Consider the following 25,427-nt stretch of genomic DNA (forward strand, 5'->3'; position numbering starts at 1 on the left):
ACAAGGGGCTATTTTTAGTTTATTGCATTTTTATCATGCTCTGAGCATCCTTAATTCTATTCTCACAAAAGGTAGGCTGAAAGATAGTGAGTGGCTCAAGGTCATCTCGGACACTTTGTGGCTGAGTGAGGATTTGAACTCTGGTCTCCAGGATTAGCATCAGTACCCAGTACCCAGGCAGTTCCCAGTGCCCTTGCTTTTCTGACTATTGAATCCCATTGAAACCAGTAGAATGTAGTTCTGTGTGGACATGCATAAGATCAAGCTGCAAATCTGGAAGCAAGAAGGGCACACTCTTTTTTCATCATTAAACTACCTAAAGTTGCAGCCTCTTCATAATTCTTCATAGTTTAGAAGTTTACCCATATTTTGTTATGAGAAATGAAATCCCAATGGGCAACACATAAATATCGCATGAATGATGAATCACTGATTATGTATCCGCTGCTGTGATGAATTGAATTAAATGGAACATCTTCTGTGGATATTGCTGTGCCAATGTGATGCCAGGCAGGGACATCTCCCCTGATGCAGGGAAATCTGAGCACAAGCTTATGCAAAGCGGGAAATTTTCTAGGAAGAAACTCCCACCCAAATTATAGGGGAAATTGAGTCTGGACTTCCCAAGAGCCTTTACACGTGTCTACACTATAGACTTAAAGTGGCTCATCTGTCATTCTCCCCCCACCCTGAATGGTAATGCTGTGAGTGGGGCTAGCTACAAGACAGGAGCTGTGAATGCAGTGCTCTCCTGACTTTCATCATCCTTAACCATTGACCCTGCTGGCTGAGACTGATGGGAACCAGAGTCTAACAAAAATCTGGAAAATACAACATGGGTTAATAAGGTACCTGGCGCCTTGAAGCAAAGCAACCTTTCCCAACTTTATGCATATCGTCCAGACATCACCGAACTCCAGCTCCTTTCAGCCCCAGTCAGCATGGCCAATGGTCAGGAATGATGGGAGTTGTAGTCTAAAACATCCAAAGGGAACCAGATTGAGGGAGGCTGAACCAGAGACCCAAACAGGAGCCAGCCTTGTTCCAGATTATACTATTTTCCCATCTAGCTCTGCATTGCCTACTCTGATGGGCAGGAGCTCTCTGGGGTCCCAGATAGAGGCCTTGCCTGTAATGGTTGTCTGATCCCTTTAACTGGGACCTTCTGGAGTGAATGAGGGAACTGTCTGAGTGCTTATACTGAGGCTCCTCCCTAGACCAAAGCACTTTTCATCCAGAGTTTTCTCCCCCTGGCTGATGTCACAGGAAATACTAGATCAAAGGTGGCAACCTGAGCCAGGACCCGTCTCCAAGGCTAACTGTAAACCACTGTTATCCTGACATTTGAATTCTGTTCCTTTCAGTCTTGTGATTTAATGAGGAGCTGATGTCAAAGCAGGCTCCATAAACCTCCTCAGAAACCTCTTTATTAAAATGCCACAGGTATAATTCACCCGCGCTGCAAGTTCACAAGACAAGTAGCCTTTTGGAAAACAAATGAGGGCCCATTATGCTAACAAACTTCCTCCCTTTCCTGAGCATTATTGATCTGAGGATTTTCTACCCAACTTCAATTCAAGGCTGGGTAAAACTGGCTGGCTGGAGCAACCTGAGATTCTCCAGAGACTTGAACTTGTGTCATTAGCCCCATTTATGTGCTACTTGCATTCATGCGCAGCGTGGCTACGTGGACAGCAGAGCAGGGCCAGGCTTTCCATTTGTGTGTGTGTGTGTGTGTGTGTGTGTGTGTGTGTGTCCTGTTTTGCTGCTTGAAGTGAAATGGGAAGTGCTGCCCTGCCCTGCCACCCCTGCCACCTGCATCACCCACCCTGCTGCCTACTCTGCCAGCATTGATGCTGATTTCAGGTGAGACCTCAATTGCTCCACAAGATCTTGGACGAATTTGCTTAAACCTCACACAAAATCAGCAAGATCTCGCCCAAAATTAGTGCCAGTGCCATTTCTTTGCCAGTGGAATCCAAGGGGGAACTGTGTGAGGAGGTGTGGCATTCCTGCATTTAGTCCTATTGCCTTGGATGTTGTTGCTCCTTCCTGCAACAATGTCTTGCTTGTGGCCAATTGCAGAGAGATTCTGCTCAAACACCCACTTGTGCAACACTCTGGGTGTTGTTGGTCTACAACTCCCATAATCTCTGATCAGGTTGGCCAGGAATGATGGGAGCTGGAGTCTTGCAACATCTGGGGTGGGGCAGAGGTTCCCAGCTGTTCCAATTGTATGAAGTTCCTACACTGAAGGAGGTGCTTGAGTGCTGGAATTTCTCTGTAGACCTCTGTGCACAAGATGTGGTTGTTTCAGGATGGAGTCATGACATCGGGGGTGAAAAGGGTGACCCTGCTCTGTTGTCAACATGGCTAAGTCCTACATGTGAGTAATGTGTGAATTGGGCTATTGGGAAAACCCTTTTTAGAAACTGTATGTTTCCATTCTGGGACACGGTAGCTGGGTTTGTTGAGAGAACCAGTGTTTTTGCAGGACACTTGGTTGGATTGTAGGCTCCAAAGGGTGGTATGCACTATTAGTCATACTCAGTGTAAATGCACTGGGCTGGATTCAACTAACCAGTCCCACTAGCAGAAGCCCTGCACAAGGACTTCTGTTCATGCAATGGGGCTTTCTCATTGGCCTGTGTCCCCCCAAACATTGGCCTGTGTCCCCAGGGGGTTGGTGTTGGGAGAATGATCAGAAGATTGTGACGTCAAATTCCTCCCATTGAAATAAATCAAATTGTTACTGGAGTTAATAGACAAGTCCCTAATTAGATGCACAGTTCTCTATCCTGATCTCACCTCTACCCCACTTTCCAGTCTGCAGCTAGCCTTTCCTCTTGGTGCCGCCTGAAGTAGCACAAGGTAATGCATGGCATATAAGGCTTAAGAACACAACCCTGAGCTATTTTTAGAAATGATGGGATGAAAATTTTGCCAGTGAAATAAATAAAAGTCTTGGAGCCTTTGGCTTGGTATTAGCTTCAACTGTCAATTATGCTGAAAAGCATCCTGGGGAGAATGTTGATCCAACTTATTCTTAATAAAACCCAAGGGAAGCAATTCACTCCATGAAGTTTGGAAGTCCTTTTGCCTTGTAATAGAGGGTGTCTTCCTCCTTGACACTTCTTCACCCTGATCTTATTTCCTGTAGTGTAGGGCTCCTCCAGAGGACCTGTTTATTCAGCATTCACCCTGATTTGCTTGCACAAAGCTTTTGCAGTGGTTTGACCATGTCCTGCCTTTATTAAGCATTTGTTGTGACTTGTTTAGGGGCAGTTATAGGACAATGAGAATTCATCCTAATTTGATTGTAGGGTGTCATTAATTATTCATGCACCCTAGTCAATGCAATTCCTCATCACTTTCCAAATCACAGAAAGGCCATTCTTTTTTGAAAAGTGGCTTTGTCATCCTAGGGCAGCAGAGCTCTTCAATACCACTTTGACTGCACAAAGCTAAAGTTCCAGTCTGCATCCGAATCCCTTCCACAAAATAGCGACACTCTGCAGGCATCCTTAAACCCTCTCAGGCTTGTCCCCTTGCCACAAAGTGTTCCTTGTGTCTTACATCACAGCAGGCTTGTGAGGATGGGGGGAAATCCATTTCCTCTTTCTGTTTTAGCCTCTTCTTCTAGAAGCTTAAGAGGCCAATTCTCCATGCACATTTACTAATAGATTTGCTTTCACAACTTGTAATTGACTCACTTGCCTGCCTATAAACCACAGCTGATGGATTTGTGGACTTTGCTCCTTCCAGTCCTCTGGTCGGAGAACAGCACAGCCTTGATGCATGAAGGAAGGGATATGCCTAGCTATTCTGTGGCAGAGAGCCAACTTTGAATATTTTGAGTTATTTTCCCCATCTCTCCAATAATAATAATAATAATAATAATAATAATAAATTTTATTTATATCCCGCCCTCCCCAGCTGAAGCCGGGCTCAGGGCGGCTAACAACAATAAAACAGTACAAAAGTACAGCACAAACAACACTCTAAAATCATTCATTATAAAATTAATTAATATGCTTGATTTGTCTTACAGTTATGAATCAGTGAAATGCAATAGCTTCAATTGGGCAAGGGAGATCTGAGCATTGACGTATCCTTCCCTGTGAACATTACAGATGCAGCCTCAGCCTCAGGCAGTGCCTGCCACAGCCATTTCACTGCCTGAAGCAGTGCCCAAATGGTACTCCTCCCCCGTAGGACCAACATTTTCCAATCCTGCTGCACTATTTGGACACCAATTACTGCCACCATATGTCCCCTTCATGGTGCCATCTGAAGCAAGTAACTTCACTCGGCTGCATGGCAGGGCCAGCCCTAACTGAGGGTTGGAGGAATGGCTAGCCAATCAGGCCAATAGCTATGTGCAAGGCAGAAATTCAACAGGCAAAGCTTCCTTAATTCTTGCACCACCATGTTGTGGGGAGAAACAATACTTGCTGAATTTCTGACTGCCATGTGGTTGCTTAAGACAGATTATTAAGATTTTGGAATGCAGAAAATTAAAAATATATATAAAAAAGAGGGAGCCGTCAAATCTAGCACATGAGGAGGCCACTTTAGCTAAACTGTATAATTTAGTATATTAATAAATGGTTTTAATAATTGTATTAATTGGATAAAATTGGCATTGTTATAATAAGGCTGTTATTGGAACGATGACAAAGGGTGCTTCCAGGCAGCCTGTTTATTGAGCATTCATGCTGATTGGTTTGCAAGGCGAAAGCGACAAGGCTGGGTATTTATTCTTACTTGTTTGTGGAGAAGTTAGATGATGATGTGTCAAGGCAAGTGTTTCTTTGCACTTTCCAGTGCAATTTCCCATCACACTCCTCACCACAAAAAGCCTGGCCTTTAGGGGAAGGAGGTTTGTTGCACAAGACCTCCCAATCGTAAGACCTCCTGTAATTGTGTGACCTGAATTTGCCAGCATGTAGCTGAATCCCACCTGATTGAGAGTCTGGATGTATCCATAATATTTTTATTTTATTTTATTTTGCCAGAAAAGGTTATCATCTCTAACAGACATAACAGCTCACATAGGAATCGTACCTCTGCTTTCATTTTGGCATACAGCTCAGTCATTTTATTTCATCCATTCTTGCTGGGAGCGCTTGACTGCCTCTTTCCTTGTCTTCTGCATCTAAACTATCCCAGAATACGTAGACTATGACTCACCCTCCAGGATAATTTACTCTGTTTGACCCCTTGGAAAGCACAGGGCAAGGAATTCCTTCCAGCAACTAGTAGATCAAGCCCATTAAAATGTTCTGTAGTTGAGAGAGCTCCGTGTCATGTGCCCTTGGTTTGGGCCCTGTGGATGATGGAGAATCTACATCTAGCTGGAGCAATGACTAAAGGGGCAAGCATAGAACTGTGGATTTGGAAGGGGCCACAAGCGTCATCTAGGCCAACCCCCTGCAATGCAGGATCTGTTTTGCACAGCTTGGGGCTCGAACCCACAACCCTGAGAGAATAACAATTATTTTTATATCTTAGATTTGATGCTAGTGAAACAGAAGTGCTCAGAAGGAAAAATACAAAATAGATGAAATGAGCACTCCTAACGGAGCAGCCATCACTGGTTCTCTGAAAACAAATTCTTAGCCACTGAGTAATGAACACAGACATTTGCCTTTTCTTTTACTCTACCAACATAGGATAAAGAAAAGTGTTTTTTAAACAAAACAAAAACAAACAAACAAACCACACACTAGATTTCGAAATATCCTTTTCTTTTGTGTATTGAAATCTAAGCAAACTGATTTCCCGGGAATAAACCTATTTTCATCATTTCTGTTCCAAATTGCCTCTGGATTTCAATCTTCTGCGCCAGCTTATGTGCCTAAATGCTGCTGTATGCTATATACTTTTGGTAAACGAATCTCTTGGGTTTATGGGAAAGTACCAAAGAGCAATGTCTGAGACGAAAGTGAGGCAACTCCAAGTGACTTTCCGTATGTGATTTTTTAAAAGAATTTAACAGAGGATCTGAGGACACAAACAAAGAGGTTGTGTAAAAGCAACCCTGGAATACCCTTCTGAGGCATCTGATCAAGGCCTGTATTTTAAAATGAGCTTAAAGATATATTTGCAAATGTTTGTATGTTTCATGCCAGGCAGAAACCAGCTGGCTAAGTACTTTGGCAGTTGTTTATCTTCCTGCTCTCCTGAACAAGGGCCCCCCTGATTTATAGCAGTAGCAGGAGACAAGTTTCTCAAAGTTGTAAAAGGGAATTACAGGCTGGGAGCAAATGTTACACTGACCCTACATATTACAGAATACAATCAAGCTGCAAAAACACTAATTAAGAGTTGGTAAATAGTAAGATTTATTGTTTAACAGAAAATAATACCATGTGCCTCCCATCAGAACTCTAGCCATATTTTCCTAAGGTTTAAGGTAGCCTGAGAGAGTTAAAGGGCAATAAATTTCGGGAAAAGCTAATGGGAAAAGCAGCTGGCTGGGAAAGGGTGTAAACTGAAGAGGCTTCTTTTGAAGCTGTTTTTTACTGAGTTCCTTTTTTACTTTGCAAAGGCCTTTTCTTCTAAAAAGCTATCTATGTTATGTATGAGATTTGTTGGCTTAATGTAATTAGGCAAAGAATTTAGAAAGTAAGAAATGTTAGATTCTTATTTCATTGATGGTGTGTGAGAATGTGAACCCAAGATCTCTGTTTAGATAGAATTTAATACCACGAGCCATTTGTTTTAGCCATTTGCTTTGGAATGCAGGGGCAACAGGGGCAAAAGGTGATCTGGTAATTAAGGTGCCTTGTCGAGGCAAATGTAAGATATATGACTACTTGTCTGCCATTTATGGATAGAAGGAAATATAGCTCTTTGTCTCCCATAAAAGGTAATAGGAAATGGGTGTATCTTGTATGATTGGTTCTAGCAAACAGCCAATAGGAATTTCAACCAGGCTGATTGGACAGAGGCAGCCAAAGGAGGAGCAAGGGGGCTGGGCTGAGGAAATATAAGTGCTGGCCATCAGGGCTGGAAGGGGCAGAGCTTTGGTAACCATATACCACTGTGCCTATCATTTATTTGTCTGACAAATAAATTATTATTTTAATTTCTCTATTGCTGCGTTGAATATTTCATTCCAGCTAAGCGTTAACCACAAGCAGGGTGCTACATTTTATGGTGCCTGTGACTCGGATAAGTGGTCTGCTGGAACGCAGCCCCTTCGCCTTAGTGGGCAGGGTGCAAGAGGGAGGACCACTAACCGCTTACCCAGCGTGCACTGGAACATTTTTCCAGGGGAATGCGGAAGTCTCATCTGTCTGATACCCTGCTCACTGACGGCGATGGACCGGGGGGAACCAGAGAAATAAACAGGGAACCAACTAAGGGTAAGTGCACAAAGGGGTTGAGGCCCTCCAATTAATTGGGAGGAAGAGAAGTCTTGATCAAATTTCTGCGTCTCAGTAAGGGGGAACTGAGTACGCCACGTGGTTGGGTACATCAGATGGTGGTCTGGTGGAGGAAAAGGGAAAGATTGGGAGGTAGCGTGTGGTGAAGTATCCAGCGCATTGTATGTGTCAGAAGTACAGAGTAGCTGACCTGGGTGTGGAGTGGGTACTACTTCGTTTCCCAGTAAGGTGACTTCACTGGGCAAGGAACCCCACAAAGCGAGTGTGTGAGTGACTGAGTGGATACTTCACAGGGCCATACAATGGGAGTTGGAGGTTCAAAGGGGGAAAATACACCTCTTGAATGTATGTTAAATAATTTCAAGAAAGCCTTCTCAGGAGCATATGGAGTCAAAATGACGCCAGAGCGCTTGAGAACGTTATGTGAATTAGACTGGCCGAAACAAAATACTGGATGGCCGCCTCAAGGAACTTTTGATATAAATTTGGCAAGCAAACTTTGGTCCAACATCATCAAAGAAACTGGAGGATACCCAGAACAATTTTCATATATAGACTCTTGGCGGAGCACATTAAATAATAATCCTCCATGGATAAGGGAATGCAAAGTCCAACGATGCAAATTATTGGCTGTAAAAGCCTTAGCTAGGAAAGGAATCTTGTCAAATAAACTCAAACCCATTTTTGAGGGACTAGAGGAAGAGGTGCTTCCACCCCCACCCTATGCGCCACGTCGAAGGGAGCCTAATCCAAACACTCCACCAGTTGTAACCCCAAGGCAAGAAAGTGGAATGAATAATGGAGCTGGAGTCACAGAGATTGATTCCTTGATAGATTATGATAAATATTTTCAGGAGGCATTGGAGTCCTATAATAAAGCCCAAGCAGAAGTGGTTATTCCACCTGTGAGTCCCAGTAGACCTCCATCTACAGTCTCCTTTAGTGGAACAACTGATTGCCCACCCCAAACCCCTGTACATCCAAGTCCTAGAGAACTATTACAGAAGTTACAGGGAGACCTTGATCGGTCAGCAAGCAATACAGCCAGGCGCATAAAGCTGCTAAAAGAACGCCTTGGGACAGATACCATCCCCTATGATTTGAGGCCCCTAGAGCAAAGTGAAGAGAAAGGTCATGTAGTAGCCCCTCTCAGAAGAATATTTGATGCACTTGAGGAGCCTGTGCTGGTTAACGGGCAACCCAGACCACGGCCACCTCGAACTTCGACCCTGCAGTACATTCCATTCACGACTACGGATCTGATGAATTGGAAAACACACACCCCGTCTTTCGCAGAAAAACCTCAGGCTATGATGGACTTGGTGACTTCAATAGTAAATACTCATAGTCCTACTTGGACAGATTGCCGCCAGCTCCTGAATACTCTTTTCACCACTGAGGAAAGGAGAAACATAATTGAAAAGGCACAGATATATTTGCGTGAGCAGGCCAGAGTGGGAACACTGTTTCGTGTTCGGTGCGCACCCACAAAAAGACTTAAGTTGTCACCTTTTGAGCTCCTGTATGGGAGGCCACCCTCCTTTGTTCAGGATATTCCAGCTGACCTCAAACAAATAGGAGACCATGTGACACAGGGACAAGTGCAATCTCTCTCCCGTGTTTTTGTTTCTCTTAACAGGTGGGCCCTCGAGCGCACGCCGTGCAGCATTGCCGAGCCGATTCATCAGTTCCAGGCTGGCGATAGCATATGGGTGAAAGAGTGGAAATGTGATCCACTTGCACCTAAGTGGCGTGGGCCTTACACCGTTTTGCTCTCTACTCCAACAGCGGTGAAGGTAGCTGAGGTGACCCCCTGGATTCATCACTCCCATTTGAAGAAGTCCGAAGGCAGTTGGACGTGCAAAGGTGACCCCGCTAATCCTTTTAAACTGACTCTCTCCAAAAACCCCTGTATCTAGCCCTATGGGGAACGGGCTAGGTCACGGGCAACATTAGACGACCGGCCTGCTGCAGCCACAACCTGGAAGCTAGCTGACCTGCACATGCCTGAAGCTTGAGGAGCATCTGAACCAGCGATTGTGAACGGGAAGATTCTCTTATACAATTGATTGACTGCCCCCCCCCCATGGAACAATTATCAGGGATATTACTCATTGGGGATCCTCGGGATATATGTTTTGGTCTTGGTGGTTCCCCATTTCTGTCACTGGGGGAATTATATTGGGGCTAATATTTTTTTGCTATCACAATAAAGTAATCTTTTGTGGAAGGAATGCATATACTAGACATCAACATGATTTTATTATTAATCCTGATCCCTTGGGAAGGGGAAGGGTCCTTGAATCTGACCAAATTTGCTAAATATGGATTCCGCCAAGACCACAATATGTGGGTAGGCTTCGCTGAGATGGTAGCCAATGTTACAAATAGGACCAATTGCCTTGTTTGCTCTCTTGGGCCAGATGATTCAGAGGGAGGTATGCCCTGATTACCGATACCATTAAGTGCCATTGGTATGGTAAGCGAAATGCCACACCAAACAGAAGTACAGAAATTCCCCAGATGGAACTCAACTAAACCAATACGAGTTATACCTGTACAAGGGGAATTCTGTGTACGTAAATCATTAGATGCAGCTGATTCTACCATGGTAGGCTCTTCTCATTGCCACTATACTTGGGATTATATTAAGAGTAGTCAAGCCTGGGCAAACGGTACTACCTATCGAACTCGGAATACCTTGCCCTGTGCACCTCCTTTTATTCATGCATGGAAAGTGGTGTGGAGCATAACTGTGACAGCAAAAGGCAATCTAACATACTGCACTGTGAACTCTATACCCCTTTTGATATTTCGCCTTATGCACTCCACGTACCAAAAAACCTCAGACCTGATGGTTGTGGTGGATATGTGAAGAATGGGCATACAAGCAACTCCCTTCCAAATGGAGTGGGATTTGTTTCCTGGGATGGGTATTACCACCAATGTGGATTATGCCCACTAGTTCGGCCAAGCGTACACGAAGAAACGCTGATATTTTTCATATAGCAGGAGGAAGTACCCAAAGTTGGAGCGATACTGATGATTGGCCACCAGAGCGCATTATAGCCTATTATGATCCTGCCTCCTGGAATCCTGATGAGCTCATACAAGGGGCACGGGATCCTATTTATAATCTAAACAGAATAATTCGATTGCAAGCAGTAGTGGAACTTGTAACCAATGCAACGGCCCAGAGTTTGAGACTTACTGCACAACAGTTGGATGAAAGTAGAGCCGCCATTATCTTATCTTATTAGCTTATCTGACTGGCTGCATGCCAGGGATCATTAGATGTGCTGGGCCAGTGGCAAGGAGGCTGGCGTGGTACACATTCATTGGCAAGAGCTCCCACTCTACTGGGTTGCCTGCACCACCTCAAGCTCCTTGCTGCTTCCCGCTCTCCTTCCCAGCAAGGAGCAGGGACTCACCACTCGGGAGGTCAGGTGACTACTGCCACACGCCAACGCTGCCTGCAGATATATAGGCAGATATAGGCAGATATATAGATAAGGAAAGTGCGCCAGGAGACACAACCATGTAGTAAACAAATTCAGGGCCCAGGCTACTGGCCATAACACATCAGTATGTACTCAATTACATAAATTGTTATATCCAAAGTGGTGGGATTTATGCTCTCACTTTAAATTTGATCACTTTGGCTAGACTACTTAATGGAAGAGAATGGAAGACTTTATAGCATCCCATATAAGAAGAATGAATAGCAAAAACTGTAGATATGCTTAGAGTTGAACCAAGAAAAAATGGGCTTGATTGGGTTTGTCCGTTTTGGGATAGTCTCCAGAAAAACAATGGAGGAGAAGAGGGTCTTCCCCGGGGCTGAATGAACATGTCCCTTGTTATGTACTGAGTTGAATAGGATCCAAACTGCAGCAGTCTGATTGGTCTTTGAACAATAGGATCCAAATTGCAGCAGTCTGATTGGTCCTAGAACAATAGGATTCAGAATGCAGCAGTCTGATTGGTCCTAGAACAATGCAGCAGTATGATTGGTTGGCAGGAACCACCCAATCATGCTCCAGACATAAGTGAATCCACAACCTGATTGGCTTACAGTAGAATTCCAGAATTAGCCAATCATGTGCAGCCCATTGTGTAAATAATGTATATGAAGCAGATACTTTGAGGGGACATCCATTCATTCCTCCTCACCACTATGAGCTGAATAAAGAGCATGAAATCACTTTGCGACTCTGAGTATATTTCACTGGCGACGAAGGTGGGATCCCGCTGAGCTGACTGCCACACACAGCACCGCAGCACCACCACCTGCCGCACCGCTGCCTCGCACCGTGTATCCAGGCTTCAGCTCCGGGACACAAGGAACTCAGAATGGCAACCGACAGCAGCTTCTCGCCGTTCAACCCAGCATCTGGAGACTGGGAAGCGTACGCCTCCCGTTTCACCTTCCTCCTAGAAGCCAAAGGGGTCACCGATGAAGAAGACGCCAAGAAGAGGGCGATATTCTTCAGCATCTGCGGAGAGGAGACGTTTGAAATCGCCCGGGCTCTCCTTGCACCTGAAGACGTTGCTACTGTTCCATACAAAACAATAATGGAACAGCTGAAGGGGAACTTTTCGCCGCAGCCCTCAGTGGTGGCTCGTCGAAATGCCTTCTACGCAAAGCAGCAAGCCCCTGGGGAAACCATAACTGGGTTTATGACCTCTCTCCGCCAAGCCGCCTGGTTCTGCACCTTCTCAAAGCTGGAGAACATGCTTCGTGACCGCCTCATCGGTGGCCTGAAGGATGAGAAGCTGCAACGACGCCTCTACGCTAAGAAAGACCTAACGTTCCAGGTCACTCTGGAGGAGGCCCTGGCAATGGAAGCTGCCAAGAGGTCGATGCAAGAGGCACGGCCGAGCCTGCCATCCCAACCGAGGGTCCACCACGAAGACCTCACCGACGACTCAGGATCTGACAGGGAGGAGGTGCACCGAGTACAGCAGCGCACTCAAGCAGTGCACAGACCACAGCTGCCTCGACGAGAAGGAGGGAACTGCGCAAGCTGCGGGGAGAGTCACGAGAGGAGGACCTGCTGTTTCCGCAATGCAGAGTGCAGGGAGTGCAGAAAATCGGGACACCAGGCATCAGATGACCAATCCAAGAGCCCCAGGTCCCGCACCAAGGCAACTCGACGCAGCTCACGGACTTCCAGGTATACCAGTTCCCCCACCCCAACGTAGAGAAAATTTGTGTAGAGGTACAGATAGAGGGGGCCCCATGCCACATGGAGCTTGACATGGGTTCAACTCTATCCATAATCTCGGCAAGGACCTTAAGGAAACTGTGTCCTACTGGGGGTCCCAAACTCAGGCCGGCCCCATTCACCCTCCGGGACTTCCAGAAACGTAAGGTCCCCACAATGGGGGTGGGGACCTTCAGGGTGCAATACCGAGGGCGGACGCGGCAACTGGACTTGCTTGTGGTCAAGGGCCCCTACATTAGCTTACTGGGATTGGCATGGTTTGGACCACTGGGGCTAGCCATCACCGGGGTGAACCATACTACCTTACAAGTGGACGTGGACGCCATATGCAAGGAATTTCCAGGGGTTTTCGATGGGAAATTGGGACAGTATACGGGTCCCCCCATTGCTCTACAGCTTGACCCCGCAGTACGACCGGTCAAGCTCAAGGCCCGCCGGGTCCCGTTCGCCCTGAAACCCGTATAGATGAGGAATTGGACCGGCTCATGGAGCAAGGAGTGCTGCAGCCAGTGCCTAATGCCCCCTGGGAAACCCCAATCGTCACACCCGTCAAGCCTAATGGTTCGGTCCGCATCTGTGCAGACTACAAATGTACCATAAACAAGGCCCTCACGGCCCATGCATACCCAGTGCCAGTGGTCAGCCATGTCCTTGCCACCCTGGCTGGGTCGAAATTTTTTGGCAAGCTGGACTTGGCCCAAGCATATCAACAGCTGCCAGTAGATGAGGCCACAGCAGAGGCACAGACGATTGTGACGCACAGAGGAGCGTTCAGGGTAAAGCGGCTGCAATTCGGTGTCAGTGTGGCACCAGGCATATTCCAGAATCTAATGGACTCGCTCCTTAAAGGGATTCCTGGTGTCACCCCCTTCTTCGATGATGTGTTGATTGCCGGGCCCACACCAGAGGAGTTTGAGGACCGCCTCCACACTGTTTGCAGACAGCGGGTCTCAAGGTGAAGTGGGAAAAATGTCTACTAGGAGTGCCTCAGGTGGACTTTCTGGGATTTATGGTGGACGCAGAAGGGGTCCACCCGACTGGGGACAAGGTACGGGCCATTTGTGATGCCCCAGCACCCAAGAACAAGACTGAACTTCAGGCCTTCTTGGGACTATTGAACTTTTACCATTCCTTCCTTCCCCACAAGGCGGCGGTAGCGGAGCCCCTACACAGTCTCCTGGACAAGCGGGCTCCTTGGGTGTGGGGCCAGCGCCAGGAGGCTGCATTCCAGGCAGTCAAGGACTTGCTCGTCTCAAACTTGGTCTTGGCACACTTCGACGAGAGGCTGCCGGTGGTGCTAGCATGCGATGCCTCGCCCTATGGCATTGGCGCTGTCCTGGGACACCAACTCCCAGATGGAAGAGAGGTACCGGTAGCATACTTTTCCCAGACACTCAATGCAGCCGAGCGGAACTACTCGCAAATAGATAAGGAGGGGCTGGCAATTTTGAAGGGAGTAAAAAAATTCCATGATTTCTTGCACGGGCGGCCCTTCACCGTGGTGACTGACCACAAGCCGTTGCTTGGCTTGTTTGCCCCCGAAAAGCAGACCCCCCAAGTGCTGTCTCCTCGCGTCCTCAGGTGGTCAATTTTCCTTGCCAGCTACCAGTATGCACTGATTCACCGCCCGGGGAAGGCGATGGGCCATGCGGACGCCCTCAGCAGGCTACCACTACCGGAAACAGGCCCTGACCCAGCACCTGCACAAGAGGTTATGAGCCTGGAGCTGCTTCCCGACCGCCCCATTCAGGCACAAGAAGTTGCACACCGTTCCAAGAAAGATAGGGTCATCTCCCAGGTCCTGGACTGGGTGTGGAGGGGATGGCCCAGCAGCAGCCCTGGGCCAGAATTCGCTGGGTACACAACCCACAAACATGATAGCCCACAAGGGGTGCCTGTTATGGGGAAGCAGGGTCGTTGTTCCCCAGCCCCTCCACAAAAGGGTCCTCACAGCCCTACACGAGACACACCCAGGGGTAGTAAGAATGAAGGCCCTGGCCAGGTGTTATGTGTGGTGGCCGGGGATCGACGGAGAGATAGAGGCCTGGGTCAAACACTGCCAGGCCTGCCAAGAATCCCGCCCAGATCCCCCAAGGGCCCCAGTCCAGTCCTGGGAGTCCGCCCGAGCACCATGGTCACACCTGCATGTGGACTTCGCTGGCCCCTTCCAGGGGAAAACATTCTTCATAGTGGTGGACTCCTACACCAAATGGCTGGAAGTCGCACTGGTACCATCCACTTCTACGTCCGCAGCCATCCGGGTACTATGCAGGCTGTTTGCAACCCACGGGCTCCCTGACACTCTCGTCTCAGACAATGGGACTGCATTTACGTCAGGAGAATTCCAAACCTTCACAGCGCAGAACGCCATCCGCCACATCTGTTCGGCGCCATTCCACCCTGCCACCAATGGCCAAGCAGAACGCATGGTGCGGACCACCAAGGACACCCTTCGCAGCATGACGCAAGGGGATTGGGAGTACTGCCTTGCCACATTCCTCCTAGCACAGCACAGCACCCCCAGCTCAACGACTGGCCGGAGCCCCGCTGAACTACTAATGGGTCGGCGCCTTGCAATCAGATTGGACCGCCTTCACCCCGATAGAGCTCAGGATGAGGTAGTGGTGGGCGAAGGCAGGAACCCCCGGACCTTCGAGGCCCAGGACCCAGTGTACGCAAAGAATTTTGGGGCAGGCCCTGCATGGGTACCCGCCACAGTCACCAGGGTCACTGGCCCCGTGTCGTACGAGGTGCTAACAGATGGGGGGCAATGCTGGCGCCACCACTGCGACCAGATACGGCGACGATTCCCGGGAGAAAACCAGGAGGAGGAAAGGTCAGAGGAGTCCCAAGGGAATAGAGGGGCAGTGAGGCCCATAGAGCAGGAGGGGCCAGCAGGAGAGGTAGAATCAGTAAAAACAGAGAGGACCCACGAGGCCGAAAGGACACCAGAACCAGAACCACGACTGAGCGAGCTGGTTGCGCCAGACCAAACAGGCCCATCACAGCCAGCATCCTTGGAACACGAGCCAGAACCTGAACCCCGGACCAGGGAACACCGCAGGCAGCAACGCACACGTAGGCCGCCGGCGTACCTCGAGGACTATGAATGCGACCTCCCGGGCAGGACTGGAACTTAGAGGGGAGGGGTGTTATGTACTGAGTTGAATAGGATCCAAACTGCAGCAGTCTGATTGGTCCTAGAACAATAGGATCCAAATTGCAGCAGTCTGATTGGTCCTAGAACAATAGGATTCAGAATGCAGCAGTCTGATTGGTCCTAGAACAATGCAGCAGTATGATTGGTTGGCAGGAACCACCCAATCATGTTCCAGACATAAGTGAATCCACAACCTGATTGGCTTACAGTAGAATTCCAGAATTAGCCAATCATGTGCAGCCCATTGTGTAAATAATGTATATAAAGCAGATACTTTGAGGGGACTTTCATTCATTCCTCCTCACCACTATGAGCTGAATAAAGAGCATGAAATCGCTTTGCGACTCTGAGTATATTTCATCCCTGCTCATATTTGCCACCCTGTTCACAGCCCAACTGCTCTGGGTTCCCCTGAATCAGAGAGGTCTGTCCAAAGGAGAAATCCCATGTAGCAGAATGCTTGATTCCTGGCACCTCTGGATATCTCTCAGTTATTTGGCTAAGTTGATTTCATTTAGCTGAGTATTAGAAACATACACTTGATTTGAGTTGAAAAAATGATTTTCATTGATGTCACCTACAAATGCAGCAGTATAAACTGCATATTATGTATTTTCTGTAACTGCCCTGTTAATGATGCATGTCTTCGAAATAATATGTGTTAGCCAGAAGGAAGAATTCAGCAGCAGGAACTGTGGTGATAGAAATCCCCCCCTTTGGGGAGATCCCCCCCCCCGTCTCAGCTCTGGGAATTAATAGGAACAGAAGTATTTTTAGATGAGAAGACATTACTAAAAATATAATCTTGGAGTGGAACTACACATTCTGTGTTGTTCAATGATTTATTTATTTTTTGGACCTCTATATTCAGCTGTCAAAGCTGCAGTTTGAAGCAGAAAAGCACCGGGGGGGGGGGGGGGCGAGGGCGAGGGGCTAGCTTGGCTATTGCAAGAATTAGGTGGCCCAGGCCTCTGCCCCCAAGCACATAACAATATTTTTTTCTGCTGAAATTTCCCCCTTCAAACTTTCCGTTTTTGTTTTTTGTTTTGCAATGTAGGAGAAAGCAATATGAAGGAAACGCATTTAAGCAGAAAAAAACAACACGGTGTGTGTGTGTGTGTGTGACTCAAGAAGACTCTCTCTGCTCACATCAGGGGGGCACTTCAAATGGCAGTCTTAAAGAGAGGGAGCCCCTCCAGAAATCATGGAACTATACATAATTGCTTGAATCCATAGAGATCTTTCTTGTGTGAGCAGGAATGTACTTCCATCTGCACAAATCTCTCCAGTTTCTCCATTCTGATGCAACCTCTGTGCCATTCCAGATAATGGGAGCTGGGGCTCATTTGGACTTGTAGGAAAGAAGTCAGGGAGCCCAACAGGATGGGGAGCCAGATTTGAGGACAGGCAAACCAGCTATTTCAGGTTTTGTCTCCATCCTGCTCCCTGCTGAGTTGCACAAGGGGCAGCCCTGAGACTAAGGAGGAAGACCCTTCAAGATTCCTCAGATGGAAACAGGGACGTTCTATTCCACACCAATATCACTGCTAGTTGGTTGCCTTTATTGATTCGGGCTCTACCCCCCCCCCCCCCGGCTTCCCTAAATGCAATACATAAATGCAAAAAAAATTCTGTGCTTAAAATACTGCCATTCTGTGTGTTTCCTCTAATAACCTTTGCACTTGACCAGGAGGAAATGCTCAGAAGTGATGCTGATGTAGAATAGCATGTCCCTATTTTCATCAGAGGAATGTTGGAGGGTATGAGAACCTGGACTGGTTATAAGTAAGAAGGCAGTTCAGTTGGGTGGGGGGCTAGGTGAGGGCAGGCGAGATTAGTAGGGTAGCACCCTATCCCCCCCCCCCAGACTAGTCTCCACTGATCCATCTTTTAGTGAGGTGGGTGGGACTTGGTCTTTATTAATTTGTAGCTGGATGAGTATTTTATATATCTTGTAATGCTAGCATTTTAAATATTTATTTGGTTTTAAATTGTTTTTATGTGCTATGCTTTATTTTTGTCAAGACACTTAGAAAATTCTTACTGTAAAAAGTGACTGATAAATGCAGTGATAATCAATCAATCAATCCAGATCATCACGAGTAGCTTTGGGCAGGGGCACAACAAGAGCTTTATATAATGGGGGTGGGCAGTTTGAAGGAACCAGAAAATCCCCATTGCACAAGTGAAGTTCTGCTCAATCTGCTCTGGATCCAATCCATGTTTTCAGGGATGGGGAACCTGATGCCCTTCAGATGTTGCTGGGCTCCAACTCCCATCAACCTCAGCCAGTGTGGCCAAAGGTGAGGGTTGGGGATGATGGGATTGAGAGTCCAGCAACATATGGAGGTTCTCGGTTCTCTGCCCTTTCAAGATATCATCCCACCCTCAGCACCAATTCTCACATCTCAGGAATTCTTGACACCCTTTGCTCACTTTCGAAGCTCTGAGCCAGTCATCCTCTCTCAGACCAGCCTTCCTCAGCCTGGTGCCTGCCAGATGTTTTGGACCACAATTTCTACCTGCTGGAGTTGATGGGAATTGGACTCCTCCAAAATCTGGAGGGCACCAGGTTGGGGAAGCCTGTCTCCAACCAACTGTCTCCAACCAAGCTTATTGTAAGACTAAATCCGGGCAACCCCTAATTTAACAAAATATAGATAACAATTCTCTCCCTATCTGCTCTCTCTCTATACCAACATTTACACCAATGTACCAAGGCAAAACTTTCTATTTTCTGTTTATTGCTAAGAAATGTACAGATAATCTCCAAACAGTACTGTTCCCTCCCCACTCCTGACTTTTCTTTTGCTTACATCATATTTCTGTATTACACTTTTATGAACTTTTTATGCCTTCTGATGAGTTGTAAACAATGTTGCATGATTATTTTAAATCATTGTATTTTCTTAAAATCAATATAATTACTTTAAGAACAAAAACAAATACAGGACAACCCCATGTAGATTCCGAGTTCCTGACCTCAGAGGAAGGGTGGGATGCAGAAGTGATAAATAAACCCAGAAACTTGTTCTCCTGTTACGTGTATATGTGTGTGTGTGTGTGTGTGTGTGCCCACTTCTCAGAAAGGAAGTAGCTTTCACTTGCTTTCTAGAGGAGTGGCTGTATTGGTCACAGGGGAAGGGGCATTGCTAAGTGGCAGAAGGTCCCTGACACAACCCTAGAAGTGCCTGCATCTGAAAAACCTTGCAGAGCTTCTGTCAGTCAGGGTCGACAGTGCAGAGCTCGATGGACCATCCATGTGAGGCAGCTTCCTGTCTCCCTATGGTGTGTTGTACTTAAAAAAATAAATCCCTTGGGTAACATCCAGTTGCGACAACTAACATCCAGTTGCAGGGCAGCAGCTGAAGAAGGAGCAAAAAGGGTTTTCTTGTGTGTGTGTTTCTTTGTGTCTGATTAGCTGCTCTCCCTGTGCAAAGGTCAGAGGGGGCAGGGTTTCTGTTGAGGCAGGTGATTAGCTGTGGGAGGAGCTTATCAGAGCTTGCAGGGCAGCAGCTGAAGAAGGAGCAAAAAGGGTTTTGATCCATCTTTTAGATTTAGGGGAGCTAGTCTCAAACGTTTGTTGGGGGAGACCTAGGTTTTTTTGGGGGGAGTTATTTGTCCTGTCTTCACGCTTTTTATGATGGAGGACCACTGTAGCCACCCCCAACGACACGTTCTCAAGATGGAGGGTGAGGGAACAGCTGCAGTCGCCTGCGGTTCCTGCGCAATGTTTCCCATCTTGCCAAAGGTTGCAGGCAGCTTTACCTGCAGCAATTGCATGTTGATTGCCCTTTTAGAAGACAAAGTCCAGCAACTGGAGGAACGTGTAGCTACGCTCCAAAGAATTAGAGAGCTGGAGCTCTTCTTGGAAGCAACAGAGCACACCGTCTCCACCAAGGAGGAGAAAGGAGAGTCCCCTGAGAAGGAGGCTAGTTCACCAACACAGGAGCCAGATATATGGAGAAACGTGACTCAAAGAAGTAGGAAGCCCAGGGTTCGCTCTGATTGTTTAGAAATACACAATCGCTTTGAGGTCCTCTCCCCTAGCATGGAAGATGAAGAGCAGACTCCATTTGAGGATCTCTCCCTCATTACAGTCGATCAGGTATATGAAGACGAGCAGCAAAGTCAGTCCTCAGGGAATGTGCAGGCGACCTTGGAACGGACAGCTCACGGAAGAACCTCGACCAAACCTAAGAGGAGGCGTGTAGTGGTGATAGGGGATTCCCTACTGAGGGGAACAGAAGCAGTGGGCCTGTGGGCCTGACAAGATGTCTCGGGAAGTGTGCTGTCTCTCCGGGGCTAAGATCCAAGATGTAACTGAATGACTGCAAGGAATCATAAAACCCACTGACAAATACCCCTTCCTCTTGGTTCATGTGGGAACCAATGACACTGCAAGCAATAGCCTCCAGAAGATCAAAAGAGACTATGAGGCTCTGGGCAGGAAATTGAAGCAATTAAATGCACAAATTGTCATCTCATCTGTCCTCCCAGTTAAACGACGTGGCCCAGGGAGAGAGGGAAAAATAGTGGAAGTGAACAGCTGGCTTCGCAAATGGTGTAAACAGGAACGGTTTGGCTTCTTAGATCACGGACTGCAGTTTCTTGAAGATGGACTTCTGGCAAGCGATGGGCTGCACCTCACAATGGTTGGGAGGAATGTTTTTGCCAAAAATCTCAGAAACCTCATCAGGAGGGCTTTAAACTGACTAATGTGGGGGAGGGAGACAGTGCTCCTGAAGGTAGGAGTCTATCAATTGATGAAGATGATCATCCAAATGTCATAGACCAAATGGAGCAAACAGCACGCAGACCTAGTGGTGGGAGGAAAAAATCCTTAAATAAGAGACACGGGGGAATGATTAATGGACTTCAATGTCTGCACACTAATGCGCAAAGCATGGGAAATAAACAAGATGAGCTTGAGCTCTTGGTACAGCAAACTAAATATGACATAATAGGCATCACTGAAACCTGGTGGGATAAGTCCCACGATTGGAATGTAATAATGGAGGGATACAATCTATTTCAGAGAAACAGACCAGACAAGAAAGGAGGAGGAGTGGCGTTATATGTCAGGGATGTGTATACCTGTGAAGAGATCCAAGATTTAGAACCTCAAAGCCAAAGTGAGAGCATTTGGGTCAAAATTAAGGGAGAGAAGAATAACAGTGACCTCATTGTGGGAGTTTACTATAGATCCCCAAGCCAAACGGAGGACATAGATGATGCCTTCCTGGAACAGATGGCCAAGCATGCAAAAGGAAGGGAGATAGTAGTAATGGGGGACTTCAATTACCCGGATATTTGTTGGATGTCAAACTCAGCCAAGAGCATAAGGTCAAACAGACTCCTCACTGGCCTTGCAGACAACTTCATTGTCCAGAAGCAACAAGAGGAACAGCCATTTTAGATCTGGTCCTAACCAATGTTGATGACCTGGTTAGTGGGGTAGAAGTGGAAGGATCATTAGGCACGAGTGATCATGCTCTTCTGAAGTTTACTATACAGCGGAAAGGAGCAGCCAAGCATACTAGGACTCAATTTCTTGACTTTAAGAAAGCCGACTTCATAAAACTTAGGGAAGTGCTGGGTGAGATCCCATGGACAGTAATACTAAAAGGAAAGGGAGTTCATGATGGCTGGGAGTTTGTTAAGAGGGAGATAGTAAAAGCACAACTTTTGCGGAGTCCCGGCAGACTGGAGGAGGGCAAATGTTGTCCCTATTTTCAAAAAGGGGAAAAGAGAGGACCCAAATAATTACCGCCCAGTCAGTCTGACATCAATACCAGTGAAGATTCTGGAGCAGATCATTAAGCAAACAGTTTCTGAGCACCTAGAAAGGAATACTGTGATCACCAATAGTCAGCATGGATTTCTGAAAAATAAGTCATGTCAGACTAACCTGATCTTGTTTTTTGACAGAATTACAAGCCTGGTAGATGAAGGGAACGCAGTGGATGTAGCCTACCTTGATTTCAGCAAGGCATTTGACAAGGTGCCCCATGATATTCTTGTAAAGAAGCTGGTAAAATGCAGTCTTGACTATGCTACCACTCAGTGGATTTGTAACTGGCTGACTGACCGAACCCAAAGGGTGCTCATCAATGGTTCCTCTTCATCCTGGAGAAGAGTGACTAGTGGGGTGCCACAGGGTTCTGTCTTGGGCCCGGTCTTATTCAACATCTTTATCAACGACTTGGATGATGGACTTAAGGGCATCCTGATCAAATTTGCAGATGACACCAAACTGGGAGGGGTGGCTAACACCCCAGAGGACAGGATCACACTTCAAAACGACCTTGACAGATTAGAGAACTGGGCCAAAACAAACAAGATGAATTTTAACAGGGAGAAATGTAAAGTATTGCACTTGGGCAAAAAAAATGAGAGGCACAAATACAAGATGGGTGACACCTGGCTTGAGAGCAGAACATGTGAAAAGGATCTAGGAGTCTTGGTTGACCACAAACTTGACATGAGCCAACATTGTGACGCGGCAGCTAAAAAAGCCAATGCAATTCTGGGCTGCATCAATAGGAGTATAGCATCTAGATCAAGGGAAGTAATAGTGCCACTGTATTCTGCTATGGTCAGACCTCACCTGGAGTACTGTGTCCAGTTCTGGGCACCACAGTTCAAGAAGGACACTGACAAACTGGAACGTGTCCAGAGGAGGGCAACCAAAATGGTCAAAGGCCTGGAAACGATGCCTTATGAGGAACGGCTAAGGGAGCTGGGCATGTTTAGCCTGGAGAAGTGGAATTTGCTGCCAAGGAGTGTGGTGGAGTCTCCTTCTTTGGAGGTCTTTAAGCAGAGGCTTGACAACCATATGTCAGGAGTGCTCTGATGGTGTTTCCTGCTTGGCAGGGGGTTGGACTCGATGGCCCTTGTGGTCTCTTCCAACTCCAAGATTCTATGATTCTTTGATTCTATGACTTTCACAACAACCTTCCGCTTGCACAAATGGGACTTAGCCATTCTCTCCTCACGCTGATGGAGAACCAAGGAATCTTGCTTAGGACTGATTTTGCCACTGAAAGGAACTGAAATAATAGAATCATAGAATTGTTGAGTTTGAATAAATGCCATGGGCCATCTAGTTGAACCGCCTGCAATGCAACTGGAGTGGGGAAAGTGGTGGGTCTTCAAGACCTTCTTCTTCAGGATATGCCTGGGGGAGGTGGTGGGCAATTTTCCTGGGGAAAGAAAAGCAGGCCTTAAGGGTTCTGTATGTATTAGAGACAGCATGGGATTTAGGGCAGTGTGGGCGGTTGTCCTGCACAGGGCATTGAGCTGGGGGGGGGGCTGCAAAATTGAGATGATCCATCAGCAAAATTTTGGCCTTGCATGGGGCTCCATATTAGGAAAGATTACCAAAGTCCCTGGAGAGAGAGAGAGAGAGAAAGAGAGAGAGAGAGAGAGAGAGAAAGAGTTAAATTTTGTTTATGTACTTGAATATTTATGACCTGCTCTCCTAAAATAAATCAAGGCACCTTAAAGCATAAAATACAAAAAAACAACCAAGATCTTTAAAATATAATAAGAAACATTCATAAACAGCATTAGATACTGGTTGCCAAAGGTTGCCACCCTAGACTACAATTCACTAACCACTGGTCATGCTGCCACCACGTCCCTTCTGGGAGGAGCTAGTAGCTCCAGCAGAGCAGAGCCCCTTTGCCACAGCAACCTGGTGCCCACTTCCAGTCTTCCCACATCAGCGCAGCCATCCTGAGCAGTGATGGATTCCTCCAGATTGGAAGAAGGGGCTTCCATGTTGTTGCACTCGGGTGGTGGTCCCTCTCCCCCTGAGAACATGCCAAAGCCTTCATTCCTAGAAAGGAGGCCCTCAATTCTTGAACATGCCCGAGAATTTTCCCTGTGTCTGACAGCACTGGAAATGAGTGTTGCTAAAGAACTTGCACTTGAAAAGTAAATTGTCTTCTGAAAGTCTGGAGGTATGAATGGTGTCCCTTAGGAAGCAACAGGGTGATGTAGGGGAGAGCCTCATGACAGATTATCAAATGACAGAGATGATCATTCTGCATCAAGACATCTGAACTAAGCAACTTTCTCTTTGACGGATTGAACAGCTCCCTTTCTGTCCCCTTGCCGCTGTATATAACACAGCGAAAGGACAATCTGTCATCCCGCCCCCCCCATGTGTTTCATATACATATTTAATATATTTTGCTGTTCGGCGATATATTAGACTATATTACTTAGCCATAAAAATCTCCAGGAGACATGCTCGTCACTGGTTTGGAAAATTACATTAGCAATATATATTCCATCTGTGTAGCGACTTGGCCCATTACAAATTTATGCCCTTAATAAATTTTGTTCTTGAAACGGAGCTGGTTTCATAGGGGAGGCTTGAAGGAGTGGGGGCAGGGGCAAGGGGAATTCTGATCTCCGAACAATAAGCCAATAAATATTAAGTGTGCCTCTCAAGTTTGCTAATAAAACAAATTGATTATGCATTTGCCACCTTAATTCTTGATCAGAGCAAATGCTAATTGGTTTCTTGAAGAGTGACAAAACTTCTCATTATTTTTTTCAATTTTCAATCTCTTCCTCCATTGCAAATTAGTTCATTAGAAACATACATCTATTATTTATTGGTTTAATTTCCAAATATTGCCATGATAACCAGGCCTAATGTGGAATTCTCAGGTTGGTTTAGAAACTTGCCAACGATTTCATTAGCAGGGCTAATTAATTAAAGATGAAGGGAAAAATAGTTCTCTCTTAAGAGAGACGGAAAGGAGGGGATAGGGAAAGGCAGTGTCAATGAAAAATCATAATTGTGTGACATATTAAACTTCAGTCTAATGCAGCTTTCATTCTTTGTCCAATTACATTTTAAAAACCCAGATTTTCAGTGGCTAAAAGCAGCCAGCAGGAACAAGATATATAGTAGTGAAGATGTACAACACCTAAGGGTTTCACACAATGGCACACAACAGATTTTAACTCAATTAAGAGACATTCTCTTTTCATAGGGAATTCCGAGAATTGAAGTTCGTCACTGAGGGCTGTGGATCTCCAGGAGGGAATTCTCACCACTTCATTGAACTACATTTCCCAAGATTCCTTGGTGAAAGCGATGACATTTAACGTGTTGTAAATCTGTCTGTTATACTTCTGTGGAGTAAATAAGGCCTGAGCTAAGATTTTTTAAAAATAATTTACTTGTTTTATTTCTAAAAACACACACACAAAGCAAAATCCCAGTCTGGACTTCCCATGTAAAGAAGGCAACCTCCACAACTTAGAAGATTGAGGTATCTGGTAAGATTATGGGAGACAGCTAGGTACAAAAGGGTTCAGGGGAAAAGAATAATGTCAGAGACAAATCCTGATTAGTTTTACTAATGCAAAACACTCATTTTGATTTGCTTTTATTCTCCCCGCCACAGCATCCTACAAATATTACTTTGTGTGTCTGCTTTCCAACACAACGTGCCCTTTTAAAGCCAGAAATGTGAAACTGACTAAAGTCTTCCCCTGTTATTAAAAAAAAAAGGTAAAAAGGGAAGGGACCCCAGGTGACTGGGGTTGCGGCGCTCATCTCGCTTTCAGGCCGAAAGAGTCAACGTTTGTCCACAGACAACTTTCCGGGTCATGACTAAA

Source organism: Podarcis cretensis, assembly GCF_951804945.1.
Source record: "Podarcis cretensis genome assembly, chromosome: 2".
Taxonomy (NCBI): Eukaryota; Metazoa; Chordata; class Lepidosauria; order Squamata; family Lacertidae; genus Podarcis; species Podarcis cretensis.